This window comes from Sminthopsis crassicaudata, chromosome 3 (genome assembly GCF_048593235.1).
Source record: "Sminthopsis crassicaudata isolate SCR6 chromosome 3, ASM4859323v1, whole genome shotgun sequence".
NCBI lineage: Eukaryota > Metazoa > Chordata > Mammalia > Dasyuromorphia > Dasyuridae > Sminthopsis > Sminthopsis crassicaudata.
Window position 1 is genome coordinate 392,989,305 of NC_133619.1, and position 17,224 is coordinate 393,006,528.

Sequence of the window (17,224 nt, forward strand, 5' to 3'; positions counted from 1 at the left end):
ATAGCACAATAAATAGAGCACTAGAACTTGATAGAATCAGGAAAATTTGAGTTCTAATTTGGCCTCAGACACTTTCTAGGTGTGTGACCTAGGTAAGTCATTTAACCCCTGCCTCTTCCTTAGTTTCCTCATCTGTAAAAAGGGAAAATAATGCATTGACCTCCAGGGTTGTTATGAGGTTAAAATGAATTAATATTTATAAAGAACTTGGCAAAATTTAAAGCACTATATAAAAGTAGCTATTATTGCTACTATAATTGGTTTTATTATTTGCACATTTAAAAATATTATTCTGAAATGATTTCATCAGATTGCCAAGAGGGCCAATGACAAATAAAAGTTTAAGAACTGCTGCTCTAGGAAATACTTTTAGCTAGTTGATATTTTCATTTTAAAAGAGGGGGAAAAGAATAAAGCATTTTTAAAGATAAGAGGGTAAAAATAGATAAATTAAGAGGAAGAAGGGGACAGCTAGTTATAAGAGAAAGGAGGCAAAGGGATGGGGTAGGCAGAGAAGGTAAAAAGGAATGAGTTAAAACAAGGGGACTCTCCTCTTCAATATCCAGAACTCTACCAAGTTCTCACCAGCTAATCTAGGTCTATTCCCTCCCTAGCTCACCATCTCTCACTCTTTGAAACCAACTGTATGACCCTCAACCCCCTGAGGGATTGAGCCATCCCAAGGGACAGCTATCTTTCTCACCATGCCTGGGGTTTCTTAAATGTATTCTGGTCTTTGTCAGCAGCACCTGGACTTCCCAGGTGTCCAGGTGTCAGCATTTCCTTGGAGGAATAAAAGAGTGTGGACTATTGCTTATGAGGAAGTGAGTGACTTGTGCTCTATCTTTGGTTCTAGTTTTCTAAAAAAACTTTAAGACTTGTTGAAGGGTGATTGTCAGTGAAAAGGACCCTTGTGCTTTCCTTCACACTTTCTGAGTATCAAAGGAAAAAATATTTTAGCTGACTTTTGAAGCCACCTTTTTGAAGTGATTGTAAATAAAGCAACAGAGGAAGTTAGATTCAGTCAGGGAGGGACCAGAGCACTGTCTGGTTGGAGACTTCATATCTATGCAGAGACACACAAAGATGATGAGAAAGGGACATAAAAAGCCAGACACAGGGAGACACATACACACACACACATACACAGACCCTCTCCCAATGCATACTGATGCAAACCCCCTAGGGTGATGTAGCCTATATTCCCCTTTGAATCTCTAATGCATGATGGTAGAGTGGAATTGGATTGGAGGTTGAAAATTCTGGGTTCAAACCCTATTTCTATCTCTTATTATCCAGAAGTCACTTGGATATGTCACTTTATCTCTGCGGACACCAGTTTCCTTATCCCTAAAATGAGTAAGTTGTTTAGATGCTTTCAGCTCTTAATCTATGATTTCATGAAAGTCAATCACCTATTGACTTTATCGTGTTACTTACAGAATGAGCTAGCACTTGATTTGTATCTAGCTGGCTCCTAGCTCCCTGTCTTTATAATTATTATTACCTATCTTTGGAAGTTCTTTTTTTGTAGCTATGGCTTAAGCCAGTTAATTCAAGATCAAATTTTCTATCCTGTATCTTTCTATTTATCTCCGCCTCCTCCATTCTCTATTTGTATGTGTATCGCTCTGTCTCGCTATCTCTGTCTCTATCCTCTGTCTCTGTCCTTGTTTCTGTCTCTCTCTCTCTCTCTCTCTCTCTCTCTCTCTCTCTCTCTCTCTCTCTCTCTCTCTCTCCCTCTCTCTCTCTCTCTCTCTCTCTCTCTCTCTCTCTCTCTCTCTCTCTCTCTCTCTCTCCCTCCCTCCTCCTCCCTCCCTCCCTCCTCCTCCCTCTCTCTCTCTCTCTCTCTCTCTCTCTCTCTCTCTCTCTCTCTCTCTCTCTCTCTCTCTCCCTCCCTCCCTCCCTCCCTCCCTCCCTTCCTCTCTCTCTCTTCCTCCCTCCCTCCCTCCCTCCCTCCCTCCCTCCCTCTCTCTCTCTCTCTCTCTCTCTCCTCTCTCTCTCTCCTCTCTCTCTCTCTTCGTCCCTCCCTCCCTCCTCCTCCCTCCCTCCCTCTTTCTCTCTCTCTCTCTCTCTCTCTCTCTCTCTCTCTCTCTCTCTCTCTCTCTCTCTCTCTCTCTCTCACACACACACACACACACACACACACACTCAAACACACATGCACATTTATCTGGTATCTAGTAATATATGAACACAGGTTGTGACTGTGAACTGGCTTTGAGATTCTCTCTGCTTTTTACTCTCTGGATGAATCACTTCACTTTTCTTATTCAGCTTCATTCTTCTGTAAAAATATGGCATTAGACTAGATCATCTTAAATTCCCTTTTATCTTTAAATGCTATGACTAGACTGCTTGACCCCTCAAATCCAAGCAGTTTTGACTAGAATTCTTTCCCCTAACACCAAGAAGTTTTCTGTCACCTTGTCCATTCCTATTGCTGAATAATCTGTTCTCTTATCCTGTCCAAATTTCTTGAACTAAATCATTTCCCTTTATTTTTCATTTCTGATCTATTTTCAGTCCTTGTGCTTTTGTTCCTGTTGTTTTCTAAACCCAAGATGTCTCCCAAAGATAAAAAGGCATCATCTATTTATCTGCACTTTGTTGCTCCAAATTATCAGTTCAATTCAGAGAACTATAAGTTTAAAGCTGGAAAAGATTTTCTAAATCATCCATTTTCTTAATTTAATGAATGAGAAAACTGAGACCCATCCTGGAACATAACTCATTTTACCAACTGCTTTCTCACATTGGCTAATTCCTTCTATGATCTCCATTTGGGACCCTTCCTAGGCTGGCCAATTTTTCCCTCATACTTGTGCTGCTGACTTTCTAGATTTCAAAATCATAGGAAGAGATGGAATGATTTCATTGCCATGTCCCCTTTAAGCTTCCTTTTGTGTGTTTTCTTCTCCCTTCAGAAAGTAAGCTCCTTAATTTGGAAATATGCTCAAAGAGTTATCAAACTGTGCATACTCTTTGATCCAGCAGCATTACTACTGGGCAAAGAAATACTAAAGAAGGGAAAGGCTCCTGTATGTGCAAGAATGTTTGTGGCAGTTCTCTTTGTAGTGGCTAGAAACTGGAAACTAAGCGGATGTCCATCAATTGGAGAATGGCTGAATAAATTATGGTATATGAATGTTATGCAATATTATTGTTCTGTAAGAAATGACCAGCAGGAGTGAAACAAGCAGAACCAGAAGATCATTATACACTTCAACAATGATACTGTACAAGGATGTATGCTGATGGAAGTGGATTTCTTCAACATAGAGAAGAGCTAATCCAATTCCAATTGATTAATGATGGACAGAACCAGCTACATCCAGAAAAGGAACACTGGGAAATGAATGTAAACTGTTATTTTTACCTTCTGAATCCAATTCTTCCTGTGCAACAAAAAATTCGGTTCTACACACATATATTGTATCTAGAATATACTGTAATATATTTAACATATATAAGACTGCTTGCCATCTGGGGGAGGGGGTTGGGGGAGGAAGGAAAAAAATCTGAATAGAAGTAAGTGCAAGGGATAATGTTGTAAAAAATTACCCATGCATATGTACTGTCAAAAAATGTTATAATTATAAAATAAAATTAAAATTAAAAAAAAAAAAAGAAATGACCAGCAGGATGATTTCAGAAAGGTCTGGAGAGACTTACATGAACTGATGCTGAGTGAAACGAGCAGGACCAGGAGATCACTATATACTTCAACAACAATACTGTATGATGATCAATTCTGATGGATGTGGCCATCTTCAAAAATGAGATGAACCAAATCAGTTCCAATAGAGCAGTAATGAACTGAACCAGCTACACCCAGTGAAAGAACTCTGGGAGATGACTATGAACCACTACATAGAATTCCCAATCCCTCTATTTTTCTGCATTTTGGATTTCCTTCACAGGCTAAATGTACACTGTTTCAGTCTAATTCTTTTTGTACAGCAAAACATCTGTTTGGACATGTATACAAATATTGTATTTAATTTATACTTTAACATATTTAACATGTATTGGTCAACCTGCCATCTGGGGGAAGGGGTGAAGGGAAGGAGGGGAAAAGTTGGAACAACAACAACAACAAAAGAACCACTTTGAAGACAGAGAAGTCTTATGCAAAAGTACAGAGTTTATATTGTTTCACAAGGCTATGTGACAGACCTGACTTGAATTAAACCTAGATACTTTTGAAAATTCTTTTTAACTCTAAAATAATCAACACAGCTTAATCCAAATTACTGTGTATACTCAAAGGTAGTAAGAATTTTATTTAATTTTTTTCTATGTAACGTCTGGTGGCTTTTGCCATTTGAAACCAGCAACTATTCAGAGGGATGAGGTAAGAATTCCAATAATCATTCAAGTGATTTTCTTTGGAATCTTGGTAGTAGAGAATTGAAGCTTTTTTATATTTTTTTCTCAATAATATTGTATTTTTCCAAATACATATAAAGATAGTTTTCAACAACACCAACAAAAAGAAAGTAAGCTCCTTGAGGGCACTGTCTTTTTTGTTTGTTTGTTTGTTTGCTTGTTTGCTTATACATATTTGGATTCCTAAGGCTTAGCGCAATGACTGGCACATAAGAGTTTAATAAATGCTTATTTCTTTTCCCCTGCCTTAGTAATTCGGGGATTTAAATCTGATTAAATTCCAGCCTTTTTTTTTTTTTTTAACCACACTTACATCTATCTAGCCTGTTTATCTATTGTTTATCCAAGACATTGATTGATAGGAAAATCTCAATGATATTACAGCATCCAACTTCTCCTTAACATCCTGTGAACTAAGCTTGCCATTTAAGCATAATACATCCATTATAAAGCATACATATAAATTAAAAACCAGTTGTAATAAGAGTAGAAAACATTCACCACAATAATTAAATAATGAAAGGAAGTATTTTACATATTTCTACTTTTCTGCAAATTGTTCTATGGAGTTCAAAATTTATAAACTTAGAGATTTCAGTTCAAGAAATTACAACTGCTTGAAAGAAAGTTAATCATAACTTTCTTTAGAAAAGTTCACATTTATAAAATTACTTTCTTCACAACTGTGGAATGGATGTACTATTTAAATTCATTAATAAGCTCTATCTTATAGATGAGGAAACTGAGGCTTAGAATGGTTAAGAGGTTATGGGACTTTCTAGAGTTATGGGACACTAGAAACTATAGCCACTATTTCTGAGCCTTATGTCCATTGCATAGGGAAGAAGTACTTAAATTCTTCTTTCCAAGGTTGGCATAGTATCTACTTATATCATGTTTTCTTGCAAAGTATCATTGCGTGTTTCACATCCACCCAAAATAAAAGATGAAATATAAAACACAACAAGATAGTGTGGTCTAATGGAAAGTATAGTGGAAGTGAGAGCCAGAAGATTGGAAATAGAAATATCTGAGTTTATGTCCTTTGCTTGACACATACTACCTATGACCAAGGGCTGGAAACTTAATCTTTCAGGAGGTAGAAAATGCTGCTCTAAGAATATAAGTTATAAACAAATTATAGAACTTCAGAAGATGATGGAATCTCTATCCTAAGAAATCTACAAAAATGAAAAGATGAATCTGGCCTAGATCAAAACCAAACCAAATAAACAAACAAAAGGACTTGCTACTTCATAGCCTCCTATTGCAGTGATAAAGGACTGAAACAATGAAATATTTGGTATAAGAATTTAAGGAAGTTCTCTCTTTTCTTTCTGTCTTTCTCTGTATTTCTCTCTGTCTCTCTGTCTCTGTCTCTGTATGCCATTTCATTTTAATATAGGTATAAGATGATTTAAAAAGAGGTAGGATTTTGTGCCTTTTGAACTAGAAAGCAAATTCCTGAATTTATTGCCATTTTGAACTGAGCCAAAAAATGCTTAACACTAATGCTTTTTTGATTAATTGTTAATTATTCTGTTATGAATCCTTTCTGCCTGAATGCATTGTGATAAAATGTTTGGTGTATAATTTACAGATGTCAACACAACGCAGTAGAGGGGTTTTGTCAATACCTTTATAATTTCATTGTTTTTACAGACTACTTGGTAGAAGAATCTCTATACTTGTGGTAAATGAGCAATGAAGAACATGGGATCAGAACTAGAGGAAAGCCAGTCAATAAGCATTTATTAAACACCTAATATGCAGCAGGCACCATGATAAGCTCAGAGTCTTGGACATCAAAATCAATGTCATACTGGATGCTTCTTTAGCTGCCACACTGTGAAGGTACCCACTTAAAGAAAACTGTAAAGTTAATCCTTAGTGTCTCCAGGCTTCTTGTATTGTGTGCCCTTTTTGGTTCTCAAGTTATCTTAGCTCTCTTTTTATTTTCCCAAACAACTTCCTTATTCTCTCTCCTTATAAAAAACTGGTCTCAGATTTTTCATTCATTCATGGAATTATACTGTGGGATTTAGAGGCGGAAGGAACCTTATAAACCATTTAGTTCAAACATCTTATTTTATAAATTATTATTATTACTAATAAAAGCAATCATTTATATAGTGCCTACTTTGTATTAGGAACTGTGCTAAGCACTATGCACTTTAGAAATATCTCATTTGATCTTCATAATAACCCTAGGAAATAGGTGCTATCATTATCCTCATTTCATAGTTGAGGAAATTGAGGCAAACAGGAGTTAATTGACTTGCCCAGCGTCACAAAGCTCATAAGTGTCTAAGGCTGCATTTGAAATCAGGTTTTCCCTTCTCCAGGTCAAGTGCTTTTTTTACCTTATCAGTTACTGTTCTATAGAAAAAAAAATGACTTTCTCAGAATCATAGAGGTAACAGAATCAGTAATTAAATCTGTCTCCTTCGGTATCAGGTACAGAGCTCCCTCATTTTTCCCCTGGATCTGTGATCACAATATTTCCTAATTGAAAATGTTGCTCCTACTGCTCTTCATCTATCAAAAAATTTACCCTCCAGGCTCAGCTTTTTTGTGAAGTCTTCCCTGGCTGCCTTGAATGCCCTAAATAGAAGTGATTTTTCCTTCCTCTGATCTCTGGTAGACATGTGGATATTATCTATCCACTCATTTGGAACTTCTCCATTATTGACTAGTATAACTTGGTTTGTCTTATTTTGTAATGTTATGGATCATAGATCTAGAGTTGGAATGGACCTTTAGGTCATCAGGTTCACCCTCTTATTTTGCATTTCAGGACACAGAGGTTCAGTGAGGAGGTTAATTGATTAGAGTTATTGGTTGGATTTGCTGATTTATTGTGGTTTGAAAGTGATCTTTCATTTTTGTGCAGCACAAATTCTAACAGGTTGTAATAATCTGGAAAAAACCTTGAGTTCTATCCCAGTGACAGACTGTGTTTGTTGTGGAAGGTCCGGCTTAATTAAGTACAGTTGGCTACATGTTAAATGATGAAATCTTTGATTATAAAAACCCATAGGAAGAAACAATAAAAAGGAAAAAAATAGAAAATGCGTCCCAGTCTTTTGTTGCTTCCTTTTCTTTCTAAAATTATGGTGGTGGATTGGTTTAAAAAAAAAAAAAAAAAAAAAGGTCCTAAGAATCATTAAGTTTTTAGATCACTTATAAATATTGATATCATTGCTATTATTTTAAATGTATGATTATCATTTGATGATCAACAAGTTAATATATTACTAGAGGAACTGAACTACATAAATATTGACATTCTACTATAATGAAATCAGAAAAGAGAATATTATAGCTAAATGGAAAGATGGTTCATGGGTTCTTCTTGGAGAAGCAAAAACCAGGAGCTAATGGAATAGATTTTTTCATATATCTAAATACAACAAATGCCAATACTTCATAGGACACTTGTTCATCTTATCTTAGACTACTTGTGAGCATAAGCAAAAAGTCTATGAGATAATTGTAGATTTTGTGCCAATATCTATTACCAAAGATTAAAATGTGGGAAAATTCCATGAAGAACTTGGTTAGATTCTACAAACCAAGTCAACAAGGATAGATAAATAGAAAGATATAAAATGATAAAAGATGAAGATTAAAAAATAGATTCAGATTATTTTGAGGTACACATGAACATGAGATATTAAATGGCAAAAAATTATATTAGAAAATATGTTTTAGGAATAAGAAATGAGAGATAGGTCAGGTAAGCATAACTAGAAAAATAATTTATACTGCAATACTGACATTATAAAAATGAACAATTTTGAAGACTTTTATAAACTGATGAAGAGCAAAGTGATCAAAGAGAACAATTTATACATTACTAACAGCACTAAAAAGACAAGCAACTTTAAAAACTGTAGAAACTATGATCATTACAATGACTATAATCCCAGAGGATCAGTAATGAAAAATACCATCTATTTCCTGATAGAGAAATGATAAATTTAGTGGACAGAATGAGACATATTTATATATGTATGTATGTTTGTCTATATTTATATCATTTTATTTTTCTTGAGCATAAATATGTGTGAGTATATATATATAAGTATATATATATATATATATATATATATATATACACACACAAAGATTTTTTTTCTCTTTTTTAATGGGGTGAGGGATTAAAGATAAAATAGATTTCTGTTAATTAAAAACTTTTTTTAAAAATAGAAAATTGAGTGCTGCAGATGTAGAATGTTGCATACATTTTTAGAGGAGGCCATTGTATTATTATTTTTGCTTAATCATTTTATTTCATCATAAAAAATTTCTTATGCAGTGGGGATAATTTGTAAATATTTATAAGATAAAACCAAAATGAATCAATAAAGGAGTTTAAAAATATGTCTAATGTCAACTATTCAGTGTAATGTTCTCTTTCTCTAAATCGCAATCGTTCTCTTGGGGGCAGGTTTCTTGGGGAGCTTCTGGAGGCAGCCTTAATTTCAGTTCAGTTCAATAATCCCAGATCCAGCCAGGAATTAAAATTCCTTTACTGTCTCTTTCCAAATCTTATCTCCTTCACTTGGGGCTTGGCTAGTTTTCTGGAGGCCTTCCTCTCTTCTTGATTCTCTGAGAGCTCTTGTCCAAATGTCTCCAGCTAGCTTCAGCCTCTTATCCTCCCAATATCTCCAGCCAGCACAATAGATGTGGGAATGAATCAGACTCCACCTTCAAGAGTGGGATCGTGGGCTTCTGTGTGCTTGGCCCTGAGAGTTTCTTGCTTATATAGTGCACACTGAGTATACACCAATCATTTCATCACTATGAAACCATTATTTGTTGTAGGATTAAATCAATGCTAAATTAGATTTAATCATCTTCTCCTCAATTCCACTCGGTATCTTGTTTCAAGTTCTGGCCTATAACATCTCCTTGTAGGATCAAATCAATTGTCTTTATTCATTCCAGTGACTTAGCACCTTGTAAGAATCCTAATCAGAAGTCTTATATATGCATATTATGGATATTTAAAAAAAAAGTTTTACCAATGTCTTTTGATTTACACCACAATCATTGCACAATATACTTCCCCTTCCTTGAACATCTCTTTGTAACAAAGAAAACATTTCATCTTCATACTCTCCTCCATCTCTGATGTGTTTTCAGTGTTTTCTTTTATTTTGTTGTAGTGATATGAATATCTTCTTTAGAAGAAAGTTGATAGACCTACACTTAACATCGTACACCAAGATAAGATTAAAATGGGCCCATCATTTAGGCATAAAGAACAAGATTATAAATAAATTAGAGGAACATAAGATAGTTTACCTCTCAGAATTGTGGAGGAGGAAGGAATTTGTGACCAAAGAAGAACTAGGGATCATTATTGATCACAAAATAGAAATTTTTGATTATATCAAATTTAAAAAATTTTGTACACACAAAACGAATGCAGACAAGATTAGAAGGGAAGCAACAAACTGGGGAAAAAACATTTTTTACAGCTAAAGGTTCTGATAAAGGCCTCATTTCCAAAATATATAGAGAATTGACTCTAATTTATAAGAAATCAAGCTATTCTCCAATTGATAAATGATCAAAGAATATGAATAGACAATTTTCAGATGATGAAATTGTAACTATTTCCACTCATATGAAAGAGTGTTCCAAATCACTATTGATCAGAGAAATGCAAATTAAGACAACTCTGAGATACCACTACACACCTGTCAGATTGGCTAAAATGACAGGAAAAAATAATAATGAATGTTGGAGGGGATGTGGGAAAACTGGGACATTGATGCATTGTAACCATTTTGGAGAACAATCTGGATTGTGCTCAAAAAGTCATCAAACTGTGCATGCCCTTTGATCCAGCAGTGCTACTGCTGGGCTTATATCCCAAAGACATACTAAAGATGGGAAAGGGACCTGTATGTGCCAAAATGTTTGTGGCAGCCCTTTTTTTTGTAGTGTCTAGAAACTGGAAAATGAATGGATGTCCATCAATTGGAGAATGGTTGGGTAAATTGTGGTATATGAAGGTTATGGAATATTATTGCTCTGTAAGAAATGACCAGCAGGATGAATACAGAGAGGCTTGGAAAGACTTACATCAACTGATGCTGAGTGAAATGAGCAGAACTAGATCATTATACACTTCAACAACAATACTGTATGAGGATGTATTCTGATGGACGTGGCCATTTTCGACAAAGAGAAGATCTGATTCAGTTCCAATTGATCAATGATGGATAAAATCAGCTACACCCAGAGAAGGAACACTGGGAAATGAATGGTTTACATTTTTGTTTTTCTTCTCAGGTTATTTTTACCTTATGAATCCAATTCTTCCTATACAATAAGAGAATTGTTTGGTTCTGCACACATATGTTGTATCTAGGATATACTATAGCATATTTAACATGTATAAGACTGCCTGTCATCTAGGGGAAGGGGTGGAGGGAAGGAAGGGAAAAATCAGAACAGAAGTGAGTGCAAGGGATAATGTTGTTAAAAAAAAAAAAGTACTCATGGATATGTACTGTAAATAAAAAAGTTATAATAATAAAAAAGAAGAAAGTTGAAAGATATAGGTCATCATAGATAACAAATTACATCACAAATGATAAAAGAAAATCAACTGTGTATAATGAAGCCATTAACAAATCAGGGAAAAAAAAGGAGAAATTCAGAATAAGACATACAGTGTAACAGTTCTAACCTGTCCAATTATATGAACTACTGATAATGCAAAAGAGGAAATAAAGAAAAAGACATTGGTGATATCACTATTTTCTGTAGAAGTTTGATGACCATTATAAAGCCAAAGCAACACAGCAATTAGGGAAGCAAGGAAGAACTTGATATTGTCACATAGAGAAGCATTGTTGCAAGAATAACAGTATTGAACACTGGTTTAATGCAATTTGAATAGCTGAAAATGTGTTGGACTAAGAGTCAGTAGAGCTAGGTTTGAATTCTACCTTAAACACTTAAAGCTGCATGACCACAAGTCATTCAATCTCTCAGTAATAGACTTTCAGAGATACTTTAAGTGTTCACAGGATATACCTTTGTAACTAAAATATGTCATCAAATCAGTTGCAAAAGTATACAGCAGCCATGTTTTGAGATCAGATATCCAAAGAAACTTCAAAACACAGCTTATTGTCCTTGTTTCCCTATGGTCTTATGATCTTATTATGTGTGATTTTCATAAAATATTTGCATTATTTCACTAATTATGTTTTGGAGACTTGCTCATCCTCCTCCCAAATTCCGACTACATAGTTTTTTAAAGAGATGTTCAGATAATATTGTGAGTTAATGTAATGTAATTGTTGGATGATCCTTCTTCATCCAGGATGAACCTGGTGAACTAGGTGCTGCAATAAGTGGGATTGCCTTTTTCAGATACATGCACCATTTGATTAAAGACAAAGATTCAAATTGTCTCTACAACTGACAGGACCATATTCTTGTTTTATTTTCTGAAATATTTTTCTATAAATACTGTTAGTTATATCTATAGTATCTAGTTCTTTGGGTTATGTTAAGATAAGATTAGATCACATATAACATAATTAAGGCACTGCAAACACTATAGTGTTATCTAAAAATATGAGCTGTAGTTATTTACTATCAGAGAGAATATTTTGCATATAATTTAAGCAGAAGAAAAATAATTTATAAATGGTAAATTATTTTATATAATATTATTTGTGGATGACAAAGTGCTTAGTGTTTTAAACAATAGAGTAACTGAAGGTTTCCTCTATGAGAACTATAATCATTCAAAATATATCATCCTAACAATCCACAATGGAAAAACCAAATGGATGAAGAATGCTTATTGTTTAAGCTAACTCTGATATATAGTTAGATGGGCAGTCTATGGACTTAGGGAAACAGTATGTGCATATATTATATTAGGATTGTAGATGAGATATAAGCCGAACAGAACAAAGATGTTTTTGAAATTCCAAGCACTAATTCCAAGTGATAAACTGACATAAAATTGGAGAGTTTTTGTAAATTCTCACAGTGATTCAATATAATTATGAATTTGTGGGTATCCCAAAGGGAATTGGAGTAGTGTAAAATGGGAATAAGTAGGATAAAGCTGTTTATTAAATTTTCAGGATGAGGATTTACACTTCAGAAATCAATAAGCTCTATAAATCAGGGATTATCAAACAACCAATTTGATTTTTCCCCTCTCTGAATTGACCATCAAAACAATCCCCCTGAGAGAAAAAGCCTGAATTCAATTCCAACCCTTAATATCATGTTATACTGTTCAATTCTACTTCATGCCTTCCCATAAATTATCAATAGAAAATATATTGACAGGCTGGAATCCTTCCTCTATGTCTTTCATTGTTTCATTCCTCTCCTCATTCAAATAAAATTTTAGAACTTTCTCTTCATGCCATAGCAAATTCTTCATCCTGAAAGTTCATATATATTTGGCTTTGTCAGTGCTCACCCCTCCAAGCCCAATTCTGCCTCTTCCTGTGTTTGCTCAATTCACAGAGTTTCCAGAATTTCTATTTTAAGATGGCATTAAGGATTTAAATTCAGCTCCAATAGAGGTTGTACTCCATTACCTCAATGAAGTCACATATCTATAATATTCCTAGTACAGCTTTTAGGTCATTGAAACTGACTTTTGGCTTATTCCCTGGTTTTAGGCAGTAGGCCAAAAGTAGAATTGTGGAATTGTGGAAAGAAAATTCAATTCACAGAGTAGCTTACCCAGTCTCAGCCTTTATATAAGAGGGGTTGGTGATATAGAAATATTCTCCATCTAATGTAGGAAATGTGTGTCTTTACAGGAAATGAGTTGTCCAGCAAGTCTTTTGAAAATTAGGTATGAGGTGATATATTAGAGTTGAAAATGTTTCAAGACTTGTTGAATTCAGACTTTTTCTGAAAAATTTTTATTTTGGATTATTTTGATGGTAAATTCAGGGGAAAAAATATCTAATTGGTTATTTGACTAAAATGTTTTCTTACTTTCTCCCTCCCTTCCTCCTTCTCTCCCTTCCTTCCTTTCTTCCTTCCTCTGTACCAAATTTCATGTCAGATAATTTGGTAATGAAACAAAGCCCTTTGCAGATATAAATATGTAACAATAAGGTCATTTTTTCTATTATACACACACACATACATATACACACACACCATACACATATGGTAGAAGATTTTTGGTTTTTGGAATTGAAGATTATGTGGAGCACTGGAATTCTGGTCTAGGTATACTTCCTCTTCCTTTGTTAGCCATTTGTAAAGGAGATTTGATTTCATATGCTAAAGTAACATTTGTATTTCCTTTGCTGGAGAAATGAAGACAGATGGAACTTTTGAGTAGGTCATAGGATCATAGAACCCCAAGCAGGAAGGAACCTTACAACCTAATTAGTCTACTCTAGTTTAAAATCTGACTTTACAGTGAGTTTAAAATCTTTATATATTCTATCAAGAAAATCCCCCATCCGCTTTCATTTGGACAAATATCTTATATTCCTGACCTTCTGAGAAAGCCTATATTTGCGTGAAAGCACCCCCTTCAGGCATCTCTAAGGAACATTTTTAAAATGACCTTGAATCTTCTGATAAGGGTGGCTGCCAAATTAGGAAACTGATAAATAGTGTTCTTTTCTTTTCTTTCTTTCTCTCTCTCTTTTTTTTTTGTTGTTGTTTATTACTTTTTTTCACCTGATAAAACAATAAGAATAATAACAGGTGGCATTTATATGTCACTAAAATTTGAAAAGTGTTTTACATTTTCATTTTCAAAACAATCTCTGGGTTGGATGCTATTATTGTCTGCATTTTATAGGTGAGGAAACGAAGGCCCATAAAAATTAAGTGACTTATTCAACATCACATCACTAAGAAGTACCTGAGATGGGATTTGAACAGAGGCTATATTATACTATACTATACTGTACTATACTATACTATACTATACTATACTATATTATACTATATTAACTGTGTTACCCAACTGCCTTGGATATTATTTTCTATTTCAGTTTATCAAATCACTTATTAACTATGGAAATTAATTCTAGACTATAGGAAAGAAGATTGTCTAGGGAAAGTAGAAACCTTATTTGAAAAGTTAAAATAGAATCCATAACCCAAGAACTGGATTTCTTTGTACTTTTGATGCTTATTTCTAATAAATATACTGTCACTATGACACTGGTAAGAATTAGGGACATCAAAGATGAATCTAAAGTTTACTGAAATCTTTTCTAGGGCTGAAGATTTCCTAGCACTTTTTTTTTTATGATTCATACTGTATAAATGGAAAGATGCAGGGTATAATGAAAGTACTTTATCCATTAGCACAGTGCCTGGCACATAGTAGTTATTTAATAAATATTAGGTGACTGTCTGACTTTACCTAGTAAAATGGCAAATGAAGTAAAAAATAGTAACTAATATTTATACAGGCTGTCCCAAAAGTCTTAGTGCAGCTCCAAGCTTTATTATCTAAGACTTTTGCGATAGCTTATGTGGTAGTTTAAAGTTTGCCAAAGAGTTTACATCCATTATCTCATTTCAACTTCATAACAAACCTTTGAGGTAGATTCTAGAGTTACTATGATTCATGTTTAACAAATTAGGAAACTGAGTCTAAGAAAAGTTAAATGATTGCTCCCTGGTCACAAAGCTATGAGAGACTGAAGTGGGGATTGAATTCAGGTTTTTAAATTTTCAAGTCAAGCTTTATATCCACTCTACCATGTCAGTCTGTGACAAGTATTTTGTATAAAATATAAAATTGATCATTAACTGAACAGCTTCCAATTGCATGATACATTCTCTTCAAGAAGTATTTTAGAGAAGTTCTCTATATTCCTCCCCCAAGTAGCACATAAACTCACATACATAATATTGTGCAATATAAATCACCTTGGAAGGCAGATTTAAAAAACTTACATATTGCTGAACTTATTGCCCGTGAAACATATTCCTCTTTGGGAATTACCTTCAGAGCCAGTTTATAAGCCACACAAGAAAATCAGTCTTGTTTTATAGTCACATTTCATTGTTGACCCAAATGATATTACCAGGCCTGTTTATCTACCTTTATTCACTGAATTTGGCTCTGAAAAGACCTTTTGGTTATTTTCAAAAATTAAATCCACCCTTAAACCCACAGATTTGCCACTGCTGAGCCCAGAAAATATTTTTAGAGAGGTCAACTTTGTTCAAATTAGTATATAGCCTCCCAGGGTGATTACTCTTTAAAGGATAATATATATTTGATTGCATAAATTCAGTATGTATGCTAAAAACCAACCACAATACTTTATAGTTGATCTATTTATATTTTACATTCTAAAATTCAAATTTGCTAAAAGACCTACACACATTTATGTCTATATGTGTATGAGAAAAAGAGTGGTATTTCGTGGAATGATAGAATCTCATAGTTGAAAGAGATCATGATCCAATGTGAAGTTTTCTTTGTAAAGATTCTGGAGTGGTTTGCCATTTCCTTCTCAGCTCATTATATAAATGAGGAACCGGAGACAGTCAGGATTAAGTGATTTGCCCAGCCAGCATTACATAGCTAGTTAATGTTGGAACCATATTTGAATTTAGGAAGATTAGTCTTCCTGACTCTGTATAATCTATCTACTTAGTTGTCCATGAGAAAGACCATAAAGGTCATCTATTCTTTTTGAGAAGTATGAATCCTTTCCACAATAACCTTAATATTCCATTTCATGCAAAGTACTTTCAGTGTTTGGAAGCTCACTGTCTTACAAGGATACAAATTCTAGTTTTGAGGCAGTTCGAACTATTAGAAAATTAGAAAATATCTCCTTAAAACTTTCATCACCTTGTTCTGTTTTGATCCATTGGGAGTAAAACCAGCATAAATCCCCTTCCCCTTCCAAATAATAACCACCTAAGTATTTAGAGATAACTGTCTTTCCTAGTTCTCTAGGCTAATCAATCCAAGTATTTTCATTATTTAGAGTTCAAATCACTCTGGTTACCTTTCTCAAGAAGCATTTGTCAATGTGTCAAATCCTTTGCTCTGCCCTTAAAGAGCTCAACTGTAATATAGAAGACAATATTAAAGTGCAAAATATATATGCTGCAAATATAAGGTAAACTCAGAAGCAAGATACTATAATTAGAGAAGAGAAAGGGAAAAGTTTGTGAGAAGCCTCTGCAAAAGATGAAATTTGAACCAAGTTTCTAGGGAAGTTGAGAGGCAGGGGTGATGTTGGAGAACATTGTAGTCATGAGTTTTAGCCAATGCAGGGTCATGGAGTGAGGAGATAGAAGTGTTCTATGTGAGGAACAACAAGAGAATATATATATATATATATATATATATATATATATATATATATATATATATATATATATAATATATATATATTTCTGGGTCACAGAGTATAAGAAAGGGAATAAATTGCAAGAAGACTAAAAAGGTAGGAAGGGACCATGCTATAAAGGACTTTAAAAGAGGATTTTATATGTCACATTAGAATTAATAGGGAGCCACTGGAGTTTTTTCAATAAGAGGATGACATGGTGAGATCATTACTACCCTTGCTTTTGCACATTACATTCGTATTAATTGTTGTCCAGCAATACAAATGATAATAAGAGTGAACTAGAGAACTTTTATGAAATTGTACTAATTTCTTCTTGAATCTAAAGCTTATTTTTCTTTTTAAAATTCATTTCATTTAATTCTTTAGTTCTAAATTCCTTTTCTCATGCATCTCCCATCCCAACTCATTGAAAAAGCAGGAAAACTAGAAGACTTACATATATGTATAAGCAAGAAAAACAAGATCTC